The sequence below is a fragment of the Crinia signifera genome, chromosome 9, assembly GCF_055691185.1.
Source record: "Crinia signifera chromosome 9, ASM5569118v1, whole genome shotgun sequence".
Classification (NCBI taxonomy): Eukaryota; Metazoa; Chordata; class Amphibia; order Anura; family Myobatrachidae; genus Crinia; species Crinia signifera.
The window spans coordinates 10,410,329-10,426,294 of NC_139225.1; the positions used below are offsets into that span (position 1 = coordinate 10,410,329).

General features: G+C 46.1%; 1 long non-coding RNA gene across 1 annotated transcript in view; it reads left to right on the forward strand.

Annotated features, from left to right (window-relative positions):
• The first annotated feature begins 934 nt into the window (after positions 1 to 934).
• Positions 935 to 15,966, forward strand: part of LOC146036505 (uncharacterized) — a 40,757-nt gene continuing 25,725 nt past the window's right edge. The window contains exon 1 of the long non-coding RNA XR_014460825.1: positions 935 to 984. This is a non-coding gene — a long non-coding RNA (uncharacterized LOC146036505). The remainder of the gene's footprint in view (positions 985 to 15,966) is intronic.

Sequence of the window (15,966 nt, forward strand, 5' to 3'; positions counted from 1 at the left end):
TATTTATCACAGTGGCTCTCTGATGCCCAGCATAAAGCACAAAAAAAGGCAGAAATTATGGGTCGTATTCACAAATACTTAATGTAGTAATCAGCCCCTTAACAGGGGTCTTACCACCGCCCAAAGTGCTGCTGTTTGCTGCCTGAAAAGGTGTCAGTCTGCCCAGAAAAGATCCCTGGATCCTCAAACCTGTGGCCTGATAACAGGTGATGGAGGAGTCTGGTATCTCCTCAATAGCTGAAGGTGTAAGCTGGTTGTAGAATAGGATAGACAGCTGTTTCGCGGAGGTCCCGCTTCCTCAGTATCCTAGTCCTGTCTGGCAAGTGCTGGGTTTTTATCTGGTGATCAGCCAGTAAAAGAGTGGGTGTGTGATAATGACGTAGGGTGGGTGTGTAGGTTAATCAGGTGTTCTTAGGTAATGCTATGAGCTCCTTCAATATGTCATTTCTGAGAGGAGACAATTGTTTTTTACTTGTATACTTTACTTGCGAGATGTAGCGCTGATGTATTAATCTATCTAGCGCCACACTAGAGCAGGAGGCTTAGTAGAAGCATATAAATATGGTAATCTCTATGGGGGAGGCGGCGCTCTATTATGACGCGCATCTATGTCTGGCGCGTTGGCATAGTAACATATCTATGCCTGGGGAAGCGGCGCTGTATCATGACGCGCGCCTCCATAAGGCGCGTCTGTCTGGCCACGCGTCTATGCCTGTGACGTACCTTCTATTCTGACAGGAGGCGCGTGGGCATGGCAACGCGTCCCTGCCTGTGGCGCACCGCTCTATTGTGATGCGCATCCATGTCGGGCGCGTCAGCGTGGTCACGCCTCCATGCCCAATGAAGCGGCGCTGTTTCCTGACGTGCACCTGCATGAGGCGCGTCGGCATGGCAACGCGTCCATGCCTGTGGCGCACCTTCATGTCGTGCATTCGCCTGAGGCACGTCGCCATGGCAACATGATCTGCCAGGCTACAGCTATTTGTACGTGTCCTGAGGGTACTAAAGCAAACCCGATTTTCATGCTATAGGCTTGTCCATATTTACATCTTAGATGGTCTGCACTCTGGTACCGTTAGCAAAAGGAGGAACCTTGTGAATGGAAAGAAGGGGAGGGAGTGTCATTAGGTGGGGATAAAAAAAGGGGGGAGGGGGGAGGGAAAAAGAGATGGGGATTTCAATGGTAGGGGGGGGGGGAGGAAAAATTGGGAAAAATATTCTGTGAAGAGAATAAAATACTGGGAAAAGAGAAGTAAAAAGGGGGAAAAAAAGGGGGGTGATTTATTGTGCGTGCCCGTGAATTGGTGCTTTGACCTAAATCAGTGGTCTCCAACCTTTTTTGGGTCGGGAGCTACTCGCGACAAAATAAACCGCCCGAAGAGCTACTAAAGTAAAAAATGTTAAAAAATCTGCATAATATAAAAAAAAACACAATGCAATGCCCCAGCCATAATATGGCACACACTGCAATGTCCAATATGTCACAAACATACCTCCCAACACTGTAGGTAGAGGAGAAGAGACATCTGCGCGTGCCGAAGGCACGCGCCAAAAATTAGAGGGTTCAGCTACTACCGTGGAACTCCTGCGAGGCTACATCCCCCATTTTTTCCACTATGGGGGCATGGTCAGCTCTCTAAGAGCTGTAGCCACATGGGGTGCGGCCATGGAAAATGGGGGTGTAATACACATATGCCCTCAATAGTGCAGTGCCAGATACACATGACCCCAATAGTGCAGTCCGTGATACCCATTATAAATATGCCCCGCACGTGATGCTCCACATTTTTTCCACTATAGGGACATGGCCAGCGCTCTGAGAGCTGCTGGCTATGCCCCCAGCCTCTCTGAATAGACACTGTGCCATATAAACCATGCCACCAGCAGTGCCAGTTACACAATGCCACCAATAACTGCAGTTATGCCATAAACACAATGCCCCCAGCAGTGCCAGATAAAAAATGCCTGCCCGATTGTGGTGCTGTGTGCGTGCACCATAGGCATGTGCTAAAAAATAGGGGTGTGATACACATGCCCCCAATAGTGCAGTGCCAGATACACATATGCCCCCAATAGTGCAGTGCCAGGTACACATATGCCCCCAATAATACACATATGCCCCCAATAGTGCAGTCCCAGATACACATATGCCCCCAATAGTGCAGTGCCAGATACACATATGCCCCCAATAATACACATATGCCCCCAATAGTGCAGTGCCAGATACACATATGCCCCCAATAATACACATATGCCCCCAATAGTGCAGTGCCAGATACACATATGCCCCCAATAATACACATATGCCCCCAATAGTGCAGTGCCAGGTACACATATGCCCCCAATAATACACATATGCCCCCAATAGTGCAGTCCCAGATACACATATGCCCCCAATAATACACATATGACCCCAATAGTGCAGTGCCAGATACACATATGCCCCCAATAATACACATATGCCCCCAATAGTGCAGTCCCAGATACACATATGCCCCCAATAGTGCAGTGCCAGATACACATATGCCCCCAATAATACACATATGCCCCCAATAGTGCAGTGCCAGATACACATATGCCCCCAATAATACACATATGACCCCAATAGTGCAGTGCCAGATACACATATGCCCCCAATAATACACATATGCCCCCAATAGTGCCAGAAACACATATGCTCTCACGCTGCCAGTTATGCCCCCACTGTGCCAGGTATGCTGCCCCCACTGTGCCAGGTATACCCCCACTGCCCCAGATATGCCCCCACCTTTGTTGTTGATCCTGCGGAGGGAGGAGAGTCTGGTGTCCCCCTGCTGCCCGGCTAGTGTTCCCCTGCTGCCCCCACCCCAGCTGATCTCTTCCCCCACCATCCCATGGGGAATGTATGGGGACAGTAGTCACACACATTTCCCACCGCAGCGCCTGAGCACAAACATCATTGCTGAGCTTGCTGGCTGGCTACACACGCTGCCTGCTACACTAAGAAAAAGTACTCACACGGCGCAGCTAGACTCCGGAGTCCGGGCGGTGCAGAGCTGGTCCGGCTCACTGTCAGTGTCACTCAGGTGACGTTCTGAGGGCAGGAGAGCACAGCTCGCGCGGCGCGCATCTCCTTCCCCTCACTTTCCTCTCTGTGACTGACTGGGCGTAAGCAAGTCAAAGCTCGCGGGCCGGCTCCTGATTGGCTGCCGGCCCGCTAGCTCTGATTGGCTGACGGCCAATCAGTCACAGGGATACACGGTGAGGGGAAGGAGAAGCACAAGATACGCTCTCCTGAGTCTCCTCACCTCAGAAGGGAAGCGGGCAGCAGCGGCGGGCAATGAATGAGGGAGGGAGGGAGGAACGGTTGGGTGGATGGGCAGCAGTGTGGTCGAGCCACCCGCATCGCTGCCGCGAGCTACTGGTAGCTCGCGAGCGACGGGTTGGCGACCACTGACCTAAATAGTGTCAATGTTTATATGTTACTGTTTTTTACTGTGGGTTGTAATAAAAGATAAAAACATTTTTTGTGATTAACAATCTATAACACTGAAAACTTAAAACCAGGTGATGTGTTGAAGTGAGTGTTATGTGGTATGTGTGTCCTTATAACTGAATAATCTAATTTTGAGAACAATTTTTGTGTCTCTGCGACTTAGTTCGCCATAGAATTTGTATCTATGATGTGGTATGAAAACTAATGGGGTGTGTCTATTCAATAAAAGGAGAGCTGATATGCTTGTTATGATTTGTATTCATGGAATGAGGTGTGGTTGTAGTCTTGTGAGGAGGAAATGAAAGAAAAGGGGTTACTGGTTAGCAAAAAAAGGAATTTCAGTGGGGAGAAGAGAGGAAAAAGAAAAAGAAAAAAAGGGAGAAAAGGAAAAAAGGAAAAAGGGAAAAAGTAGAGGATTTATTGGATTAGATTGTATGGTATAATTTCTTCACTGAAACCCATAGTCATTTAAATCCCCCACTCCGTTTATCACTTTGTTTTCAGGTATTTTTGTCATACCCCAATTCATATGTTTATGGGTAAGATTAGAACCATGATTAAAATGCCATGAACAGAATGGTTTTGTATCGATATATTGTTTAAGCTTTTACAGCTTTAATGTGAAAAAAGGGGGGGTTTACTATAATAGTAGTTTAAAAGTGTCCTAGAGAAAGAAATTCTCTTTTTTTATGACAGTATAGTATGTTTTTCTGAACAAGGTGACAATTAAAAGAAAATGTGGTTCAACCAAGGAATGATGTGTAGTTGGTATTCTCGTTCAAACCATATGGACTGACTGTATTAAGCAAAAATATCCATCTGCATTCTTTCTGGAGTAGGGTTTTCGCTACGTCATGCCAACATAGCAGAGACCGCATGGACATTCTAAATAGTACACTACGCCTATCGAGTTACAACTCATGTATTGTTTGATGAGATGTTTTTTGCCATGTCTGTCCTTGATTTGATCGATTTTTTTGATGTGGCTACACGCTTTACAAGAGCTGCACGAAAAGGTCCCTTGTAGTTTGGATTTTTTTTTGGCAGTTTTTTTAAAGTGGCTTTGTACCAACTTATCCCTAAGATTAGGGGAACGTCTCCAACTGAATGATGGTTTCTTGGGGAGAACTTCCCTTAGATCATTGTCTGCCAAGAGAACTGTCTAATGTTTTGTGACCAGATTTTGTAGTTCTCTCCACTCTGCGCAGTAGTTCGTTATAAAGCGTAGGTCCGATTGTTCTTTACCTGCTATCGGTTGAGGAAAGATTAGACTGTCTCTACCTGTTTTTAATGCTTGAAATTTAGCCGTTTTGATTGCTCTTTTACTGTAGCCTCTTTCTTGTAGTCTTGTCATTAATTCCACACTTTTGATTTCAAATGTCTCCCTGGTGGTACAGTTTCTTCTCAGGCGAAGAAATTCGCCTTTTGGAAGATTTTTAATCGTGGGGGGGAAATGTGAGCTTTCTTTATGCAATAGGTTGTTGGTTGCAGTCTCTTTTCTAAAGAGTTTAGTATGGATATTGCCTTCTTCACTGGGATAAATTTGCAAATCAAGGAAAGTTGCCTCTGTTTGGCTGACATTGTAAGTCAGTCTTAGATTTAATGAGTTGGTGTTCAGGATTGAAATGAAATCATGAAAATCTTTTTCTTCTCCCTGCCAGATTAGAAAGATGTCATCTATATATCTTATATAGGTGATGATCTGGTGGGTATATTTATCATTGGTTTCATTAAAGACAATCTCTCTCTCCCACCACCCGAGGAACAGGTTGGCATACATGGGTGCGCATGCCGCACCCATCGCTGTTCCCCGGGTCTGGAGGAAAAATTTGTCATCAAAGGTGAAGTAGTTTTTCTTCAATACAAAATCCAGTAGAGTCAGTAAAAAATCCTTAAAGTCGTCCATACCTTCTAGGGTGAGAAAATATTTGACCGCTTGTATGCCCTGGTCATGGTCAATACTGGTATACAATGATTCCACGTCTAGAGTTACCAAGTATTGATTTGGGTCAAGGTGGACATCATTCAATTTTTTCAACACGTCTCGTGTATCCTGTACAAACGAGGTCAGTGTGTGAACATGATGTCTTAGATGGTGGTCTATAAAGATGCTGGCCTGTTCTAAAATGCCTCCTTTACCAGATACGATCGGACGTCCAGGTGGATTCTCCAGATTTTTGTGCATTTTTGGCAACATGTAGAAAGTAGGAACCTTGGGGTTGTCAACCCTCAGAAATGCCAGTTCACTATTTGTGATAATGCCATTCTTATGGGCTCCATCTATCAATCTCATATATGTCAATCTAAAGTTGTCAGTAGGATTGAACATAATAAGATGGTAGCAGGTTTTGTCCAAGAGTTGTCTATATGCCTCTTTCATATAGGCTTCTTTCGGCCACAGTACGATGTTCCCGCCCTTATCTGAGGGCTTTATAACCGTGTCTTCCCATTGACTTATCTCTCTTATGGTTCCCCTTTCCTCCTGGGTAAGGTTGTCTGATTTTTTCCTGTTGTACTGTTTATTAAGGTGTAGGGTGTCCATTTCTTGTGATATTAGTTCACAAAACACCTTTACTTCGGGGCATGTGTTCATCATTGGCATGAAAGTACTTTTCTTTTTTAGGATATCTCTACTGGTTTTTTGAGATGTATTAAATTCCTGACTTTCCAACTCAAGTTCTTCTAAGATGGCTACTGCGGTGTAATCTTCCTCGGTTAGCAGTTCCTGTATTCCCGAGGTATTTGGGACAGTCTGATTCTCTCCTATATTTGCAGATGGGTATTGTATTGGTGATTGTTGTTTATTAAAATGTTTTTTCAAAAGGACCTTCCTACAAAAGAGTTGCAGATCCTTTTCCCAGATGAATCTGTCAAATGTTGTTGTAGGGGAAAAGGATAATCCTTTGCTCAGGACTTCAACTTGTTGTGAGGATAAAGTTTTTGAGGATAAATTAATCACTCTAAGATTGGAGTCGTCAATTAAAACTCCTTCTGAAACCTTGGGGATTGTCTCTGTGGTGTTTGCCATTTTCTGGCTTCTCTCATTTTCTTTTTCCTTCCCCTCCGTATCCTCCTCTTCTTGGAGCACGGTAACGATTTCGTGTGTCCGAACCCTCCTCTAAAAAAGAAGAAGAAACTGAGGAGTGGGGTGTATTGAGGAAAGATCTGGAGTTATTTTGACTATCCTCAGTATCTGACTGTTCGGTTTCGGAGGAGCTATATCCACTTTGGTATCTTTGAGTTTTGTTAGATGAAGGATTGGTCCACTTGAAAATTTTGCCGCTCAAAAAATCTCGTTTATCACGTAGAAATTTATTTTTCTTTCTGTCTATTAGAGTTTGTTTGTACGAGGATGATTGTAAGGGGTACATTAGAATGTTGAGATTAAAATAACTCCGATGTAGAGAGTTTTGGAATCCAGAGAATTTGCTATCGGATCTGTTTTTTTTATCTGTTTAAGCTGAAGTAGCAGGAAATCTGTACAACACAGCCAGAAGTTTATTTAATATACAGGAGACATGAGTGAACAAAAGCAGGCAGGTAGGATAAAGATAATGCTGCAGCCCAGTTCAGTTAATCAGCATTATTATCATAAGCATTTGCACCCACTTATAAAGGGTGCAAAAAATATATCTGAAATTATGCATATTTTGCTCAGGGCACCATCGAGGCGGGGGAGGGGGTGGAGTAGGTTGGATTAACACTGCGCCAGCAGGCAGCAGCAGCCATGGAGAGAATGAGCTAGTGGTATTTTGAATCTGGCACTGGGCGCAAGCCAATCGCAGTTTGCGGACCAGCATCTAATCAGCAGCCGCAGCCTGATGTGTGTCTTTCAGAATGGGGTGAGGGCAGAATAAAAGTGGTATAATGTATACTAAGGGAAACACAATGGGCGAGATTTATTGTGTTGACCGTTTTTCAGAAAATGCGATTTTTGCTCAAATCGCCCTGTATCGCCGTTTTTTAAAATGTTATTTGGTACTCTTTACCTAGGACGGCGCCCATCGCGACCATCGCGACCATCGCGACCATCGAATGCACTAAAAAATGGGTGCGATGCGATGCCCGCGATGGCCGCGATTTCCCATAGGGATCAATGTTAAAAGTCAGATTGGACGCGATTTTAGTGTTAAATGCCTCAATGCCCGCGATTTTTCCATAGGAAACAATGTTAAATGGGCCACAGAGCCCTAATAGTCCCCCTGAAGTCTGAAATGGCCCCCCCAATTTTTAACGGCACCCCACGATCAACGTCAACCCGAAGCGTGGCGAGCGCAGCGAGCCCGCGAGGGGCGGCGGTACGCGTCCTCCGACCTTTTCATACCCCCACTATCCACGTCGGCGTGGAGTTGAGAATAGAATAGTGTGGCGAGCGCAGCGAGCCACCGAGCCCGAAGCGTGGCGAGCGCAGCGAGCCCCGCGAGGGGACGCGGATACCTTCACAGGTAAACGCGTCCCCTCGCGGGCTTCACAGGTGTCCGCGTCGCCACGGACACCTGTGAAGCCCGCGAGGGGACGCGTATAACTGTGAAGGTATCCGCGTCCCCTCGCGGGGCTCGCTGCGCTCGCCACGCTTCGGGCTCGGTGGCTTAATGTACCGCGGTTTAATGGCCGCGATGCCCGCGATTTTTTACCCCCGACGCCCGCGATGCTAATCGCGGGCGCCGTTCTAGGTAAAGAGTACCTCTTATTTTTTCCCAGAAATCGCATATTTAATAAGGTGTGTATTCAGGCATGAAAAGTGTGAGAAAGTGCGATGTGGGGCGATTTTCGGGATGAAAAGTGCGATTTTTTAGTCATGAAAAGCTGCGATTTTGTGATAAAAAAAAAAAAAAACAAATTGGCGTGAGGTCCCCCCTCCTGTACATAACCAGCCCCGGGCTCATTGAGCCGGACCTGGTTCCAAAAATACGGGGGACAAAAAGCGTAGGGGTCCCCCGTATTTCTGAAACCAGCCCCGGACTCTTGGACCGGTCCTGGTTCCAAAAATACGGGGGACAAAAAATCTGGGGGTCCCCCGTATTTTGAAACCAGCACCGGGCTCCAACAGCCCGCAGTGTCATGCCACAGCTGGGGGACACTTTTTACACAAGGTCCACCGGCCGTACCATGAGCACCGTGGCTGGTCAGCCTTGGACGGGGTACCTGGAGGAGTGGGGACCCCCCCCAATAAAGGGGTCCCCCCCCCAGACTTCACCCGTCCAGGGCTGAAGCCTGGGGCTGTCACCAGCGTCCCTGGCCATTGGACGCCGGCCTGATAGGGTTAAATTCACATTCCTAACATTGCTTAATACAGGAGAACTACAAGTGCCAGCAGACCTCCCCCGCATGCTGGGACTTGGAGAACCACAAGTCCCAGCATGCGGGGCATTAATGGGCCCGCTGGGACTTGTAGTCCACCTGTAAAAAGAATGTTAAATGAAAACACACACACAGAAAAGTAAAACTTTATTACATACACACACATCCACACACCTCACTTTTACACCGCTATACATACCGATCCAGGATCCAGCGCTGGTCTCTCTGCCGCAGAGCCGGACAGCCCGCACTGACAGCGGCCTGAACCGGCTTTCTCCGATGCAGCTAACAGCTTCTGTCGCGCTGTTCCCAACGCGACACAGGCTGAGAGCGTGATTGGGCGATGCGTCTCCATGGAGATGCATAGCTCAGCCCTGATTGGCTGAGCTATGCGTCTCCATGGAGACACATAAGCCGGAGACGCTCTCAGCCTGTGTCGCGCTGGGACAACGCGACAGAAGCTGTTAGCTGCATCTGAGAAAGCCGGTTTAGGCCGCTGTCAGTGCGGGCTGTCCGGCTCTGCTGCAGAGAGACCAGCGCTGGATCCTGGATCGGTATGTATAGCGGTGTAAAAGTGAGGTGTGTGGATGTGTGTGTATGTAATAAAGTTTTACTTTTCTGTGTGTGTGTTTTCATTTAACATTCTTTTTACAGGTGGACTACAAGTCCCAGCGGGCCCATTAATGCCCCGCATGCTGGGACTTGTGGTTCTCCAAGTCCCAGCATGCGGGGGAGGTCTGCTGGCACTTGTATTTCTCCTGTATTAAGCAATGTTAGGAATGTGAATTTAACCCTATCAGGCCGGCGTCCAATGGCCAGGAACGCCGGTGACAGCCCCGGGCTTCAGCCCTGGGCGGGTGAAGCCTGGGGGGGGGACCCCTTTATTGGGGGGGTCCCCACTCCTCCAGGTACCCCGTCCAAGGCTGACCAGCCACGGTGCTCATGGTACGGCCGGGGACCTTGTGTAAAAAGTGTCCTCCGGCTGTGGCATGACACTGCGGGCTGTTGGAGCCCGGTGCTGGTTTCAAAATACGGGGGACCCCCAGATTTTTTGTCCCCCGTATTTTTGGAACCAGGACCGGTCCAAGAGTCCGGGGCTGGTTATGTACCTCCTGGGGACCTCACGCCAATTTTTTTTATTACTTTTACACATATTTTACCAAAGAACCATACACAGATCACAATGATCTGTGCATGGTTCTGACAAAATCGCCATGTTTCTGACAAAATCGCCAGTCAGGATCAGGTCTATTTTCTTTTTTTGAACTTTAGACCATTTTTTTGGGCGATTTCCAAATTTGCATCTCATTAAAAATGCGAATTGTATATTTTTCAATGGGGAAAGCATCCGGATGCGAATTCCGGAGTTAAAAAAAATTGCACTTTCAGAAAGTGCGATTTCGCGGCAAAATGTGCGATTTATGCCGCAAATCGCCACCCATTAAGTAGTCGATTTGGGAAAAAAATAAAAAAACGGCCGTTTTTGCGATCTCTAATAAATGTCACCCAATGTGGCTTAATGTTTACTAAGGGCTCTACAAAAAGGGGCATAATATGTATCCACCACTCAGGCATTCATTTTGGTTCATTTGTTGATTAGGTATTGTTTTGGTTTATAGTATGTGCACATATACCCATATATGCCCAAATTTTAAGCATTATTCCTTGTGTATGTGTGTGGTACATCTCCTTACCCCCAAAGAGGTGGAATGGGGATGGGCAGAAGTGAGAAATTACACACTGGGCATTGGCTAAAGACACCAGGACCCAGCAGACAACAGGGGAAGCGGGCAACACAATTCTTTTTTTGTGGGCAACATGGTGATTATTTTAGGGGGTGGTGCCTGTGATATTTTGTCTTGTATATGATTAAATTATATTTACCGCTGTTATTGTATATGGACGTGGTATTGCTCTGTTTTATTATTGAATTAACCCCATTATATATTGATTTCATTTGAATGTTGGTAAATATGTGTCTTTATACTGTGAATATTTTTTTTTTTGTATTGGTACTTGTGTATTTTGGCGGCGCCCGTCGCGGGCATCGTGTGCCTTAACTTTAAGGCACACGACGCGACGCGATGGACGCGATTTCTCCATAGGCTTTAATGTTAAAATATTTTTAACATTGAACCCGATGGAGAAATCGGGTCCATCGCGTCGCGTCGTGTGCCTTAAAGTTAAGGCACACGACGCGACCGACGCGACCGACGCGATTTCTCCATAGGCTTCAATGTTAAAATATTTTTAACATTGAAATACTGTCGGTCGCGTCGGACTTGTGCCATTATAATGGCACAAGATCAAATGTAGTTGATAAAGTCCATCTAACATAGAAAACAATGGGAAATGGGCCAATATGGCCCATTTCTCATTGTATATGGCCCCGTCATGTCCAAATATAAATGCCCCCCAATGTCAGCGGCACCCCAGTATTGACGCCAACCCGAAGCGTGGCGAGCGCAGCGAGCCCGCGAGGGGCGGCGGTACGCGTCCTACGACCTTTTCATACCCCTACTATCCACGTCGGCGTGGAGTTGAGAATAGAATAGTGTGGCGAGCGCAGCGAGCCACCGAGCCCGAAGCGTGGCGAGCGCAGCGAGCCCCGCGAGGGGACGCGGATACCTTCACAGGTATCCGCGTCCCCACGCGGGCTTCACAGGTGTCCGCGTCCCCATTTTATTCCATGTAAAATGGACTTTATCAAGTCCATCTTATCTTGTGCCATTATAATGGCACAAGACCGATGCGACCGACACGATTTCAATGTTTAAATATTTTAACATTGAAGCCTATGGAGAAATCGCGTCCATCGCGTCGGTCGCGTCGTGTGCCATGTTAATGCACACGACGCGACGCGATGGACCCGATTTTTCACACACGATGGACGCGATCCTCATTGTGGGCGCCGCCAAAATACACAAGTACCTTAGTATTTAATATGTTGAAGCGGTGCCAAACCTGTCTTTTTAAATAATGATAGAATGATTGACAAGTGAATTAACAATGTTAGGTATAAAAATAATGAGCGAGAACTTGAAGCCACACCCCCTGAGGAAGTTGATCCTGATGAAACACATTGAGCATGGCTAGCGGATGTGGACATGCTGACGTCGAAACGCTTGACTCCTGAAGTGGGAGGCCGAATCTGATACTGTGCCGGAGGCAGGGCCGGACTGGCCATCTGGCCCTTCTAGCAAATGCCAGAAGGGGAGATGGCCAGGTGGGCCGAATTTGAGTCCCGCTTGCCGCTGGCGGCGGCTTGGACTCCCCTCTGTTCAGCGGCACTGGCCGCGGCTTTAATGATATAGCCGTGGCTTCGGGAAAATGGCCGTCGGCCTCCTGCACTGAGGACCTGTCTAGACAGAGCAGGAGGCCGCTACAGAGGGAGGCCAAAATCTCCAGGGTATGTAAACTTTTAATCAGGGTCATTTGAATAGTTTCTGTTGTCATTATGAATTAAACAGAGTAAACACAGTTGTTTGACAATAAATGGCTTCACCTAACCACTAACCATGAGCGAAAGACAAGTTTGTGAGTTATCATTCATATTCTCTGACAAATGGCCAGAAAATCCCAAATTCTGCTAGGGTATGTAAACTTATGAGCACAACTGTATTTGTCAACCTCTCCCTGCAATATGCTGTCACTCTCTGCCTCTACCTGTCACCCAGTTCACCCCTCCCCTGAATTCTGCTGTACACTGCCTCTCACTGCCTTTTGCTGTCACCTTCTACCTTTCCCTGTCACCCACTGCTTTCCACTTTCACCCTCTGGCTCCCACTGCCTTATACTGTCACCCTCTGCCTCTCCGTGTCACTCACTGCTGTGTGGCATATTGTGAACTAGGGTTGGAGTGGAGGAGTAGGACCCAAATTATGTTTTTGCACCTGGGCCCAAAACACACAAGTTTCACCACTTTTTCTCATTTAACATCATCTACTACTACCAAGAGTAAACGTCTTTTCCATCCTTTGCCCAACTTATAAAAAACCTACTGAACTCTTAATTAATTTGTTGGTACTTATGTACTAACTGGGCTGCCGATTTTGAAATCGGGTCCATCGCATCGCATCGCATCCGACCATATCGCATGCGATGCGATGGACCCGATTTTTCCATAGGATTCAATGTTAAAATGGACTGAGTCCATTTTAACATGGAATTCAATGGGAAAAGGGGTCCTTTTCATACCCCTACTATCCAAGTGGGCATGGAGTTGGATATAAACCTGTGGCGAGCCCGAAGCGTGGCGAGCGTAGCGAGCCCCGCGAGGGGACACAGAATACCGTCCCCTCGCGGGGCTCGCTTCGCTCGCCACGCTTCGCTCGCCACGCTTCGGGCTCGGTGGCTCGCTACGCTCGCCACAGGTTTATATCCAACTCCATGCCCACTTGGATAGTAGGGGTATGAAAAGGACCCCTTTTTCCCATTGAATTCCATGTTAAAATGGACTCAGTCCATTTTAACATTGAATCCTATGGAAAAATCGGGTCATCGCATTGCATCGCATGCGATATGGTCGTATGCGATGCGATGCGATATCGCATCGCATCGCATCTGATTGTATGCCTTAAGTTAAGGCATACAATCAAAAAATCGGCAGCCCAGATACTACATAAGTACCAATTTGTTCAATTTAAAAAAAAATTTGGGGGGGGGGGGGGTTTGACATCTCAGGATTTTTTGTGCCCTGTAATCAATTTCAATACAGCAATAAAAGGTTCCGGATTTATGCTAGTTTTTAACCGCACAACAATAAAATTATAATTCTGGATACACATTTTAAACAGTTATATTATTTATGGTACTCTTGCCACTTAATATTCCAGGACATAGGTGGAGTACATAATCGCTCGACCTGTGTGTCTCTTTACAATGCTCATCACACAGGAAAAAAGCACAGTCACAAACCTGTTTATAAATAATGATTATTATTTATTTACCTCTTGTATATACACAGTGGCAGCCCCCATCCTACACTTAGGTAGAAGCAGCTGCTGGATATACACTAAGGCCCTTATTCTGATTCATTTACAAAGGCAAATTCTTTTTTAAATGGACAAAACCATGCTGTACTGCTGCTGCAGGTGGGGTAGATGTAACTTGTGCAGAGAGAATTAGATTTGGGTGGGGTTTTACTTCAAAGTGAGATCTATATTACAGTGTAATAATAAAGCAGCCAGTATTTACCCTGCACAGAAACAAAATAACTCACCCAAATCTAACTCTCTTTGCACATGTTACATCTACCCCACCTGCAGTGCAGCAAAGTTTTGTTCATTTGAGAAGGAATTTGCCTTTGCGAGTAAACCAGAATAAGGTCCGTTATTTGTGGCTATAAGCTGTGAATGGAAACCTAGGGGTATAATTACTAAAGCTTCTAAAAGAGTTGATGTTGCCCATAGCAACTTGATTGTCTCCATGATTTTCTAGTATGCAATAGAGAAATGATAGACAGAATTTGATCAGTTTTTAGCTTTTGTAAATGGACTCCTTAGATTCGCCTGTGTACAATGTTATAAATAAAAATAACATGCTCTTCATTACTGATAATGACATAATTATCTGGAAAATGCTACACTTTTTAAATTGAACTATCCCTATAACTAACTTAAAACAGCGTCACTCCTGCAAGGCCACGCCTATGTTTTTGGTGCTGTGGGTGCGAGGCCAGTGCCGTCTATGGGATGCTGGCCATGCCCCAGCCCCTGTATCTCCAGGAAGAGATGCTGTGCGCATGTTCACAGAGTAGCACCAGGCAGGGGGGACTCACAAGCTGACCCCCCCCCCCCCACCAAAGGACACTGTGGGCCCTGGGTAGGATGCGGGACCATCCCAAAAATATGTGTCGTCCCGAGAAAATCGTGACATTTGGGAGGTATGCAAATCAGCATACCTCCCAATGGTTCCTATCAGCATTAATTTTGAAAACACATTTGTGGCCACTAGGGTCACCCAAGAGCGCTGGTTTCCACAGAGTTATAACAAAGATGATGGCCTTTTTTAGCCAAGCTGCAGCCTCCTAATCAGAGGAATTGTGCACCTCTTATAGATTAGAAATATATGTTTGGTATCCAGCTAAAAGCTGGTACACCTAGGTGGCTCTGCTTAGCCAAAAAAACAATTAATCATTCAGATACCAGAGTTGAATAAGCACAAAATTTATTAAAAAACATAATTCATCAATAATATAAAAAGTAATCCTAGACATACATGACATACAACAAAAAACACATAATACTATAGGCGAGGCTGAATTCGGGGGCGGGACAAGGCTGACATCACCAAGCCCCGCCCCATGACAGTCAGCTGCATTAATTCTCGGGTCTGTGGATTGGTGGAGGGGCTAAAATGATGCGAAATTAAGCGATTCCTAATTTTAGCCCCGCCCCTCCCTGCGGACCCGCGGAATTTGATGTTTTATACAGCGGGGAAGGGGGGAGCATTGGCTGTGGCAGCGATGCAAGAGACTTGCCTACCTTCCCTGAGGGCCGGATGGGGAACCTGATTTGCCGGCCATTCCGGGATGGATAGGCAAGTATGACAGAACCCTATATAAACTGTAGTGGCAGTTTATAGATTATGAATCCCCTGAATTCCCCTGCTGTGTCTTGCTCCCCTTCTGGTGCACTCTTACTTACTTACTTACACTCTTAAATATAGGTCCAATGTATGTTACACTGTTCATTATTTTGCCTTTAGTGAAGTGAAACTAGAACTGCCGAGATATAAATAGCCACACTTGCGCCGTTATTTTTGTCATTTATATATGAATATTTCTGTCCTCTTTGCTAATTGATAGACACAGCGCAGTGACATTCTTGACCAATGTGCGTTTAGTGTCAGTGTTTAATTACATTGTCACCAAAACACAAACTATTTCCACAAATCAATGAAAAATATATTAATCTCCTGTCAGTACATGCACTTCTGTACCAATCGGATGATATGCAGTTGGGAGGTGAAAAGTGGTCCCCGGAGAGGTGTGAATCACAATCTGAAATTGCTTGGCAGCATTGGCAGGTAGAAATTGGTGGAGTTAATTTGCAATTCTGAGGTTGTACTTGAAGTTTATCAAAACTATTTGTTGAACGTAAGCAGTAATGATGAAGAAGGAGATGTGATTTCCTGCCAGAAAACCAGGAATAATAAAAATAAGATTATATCTGTGGTACTGGAGGTAA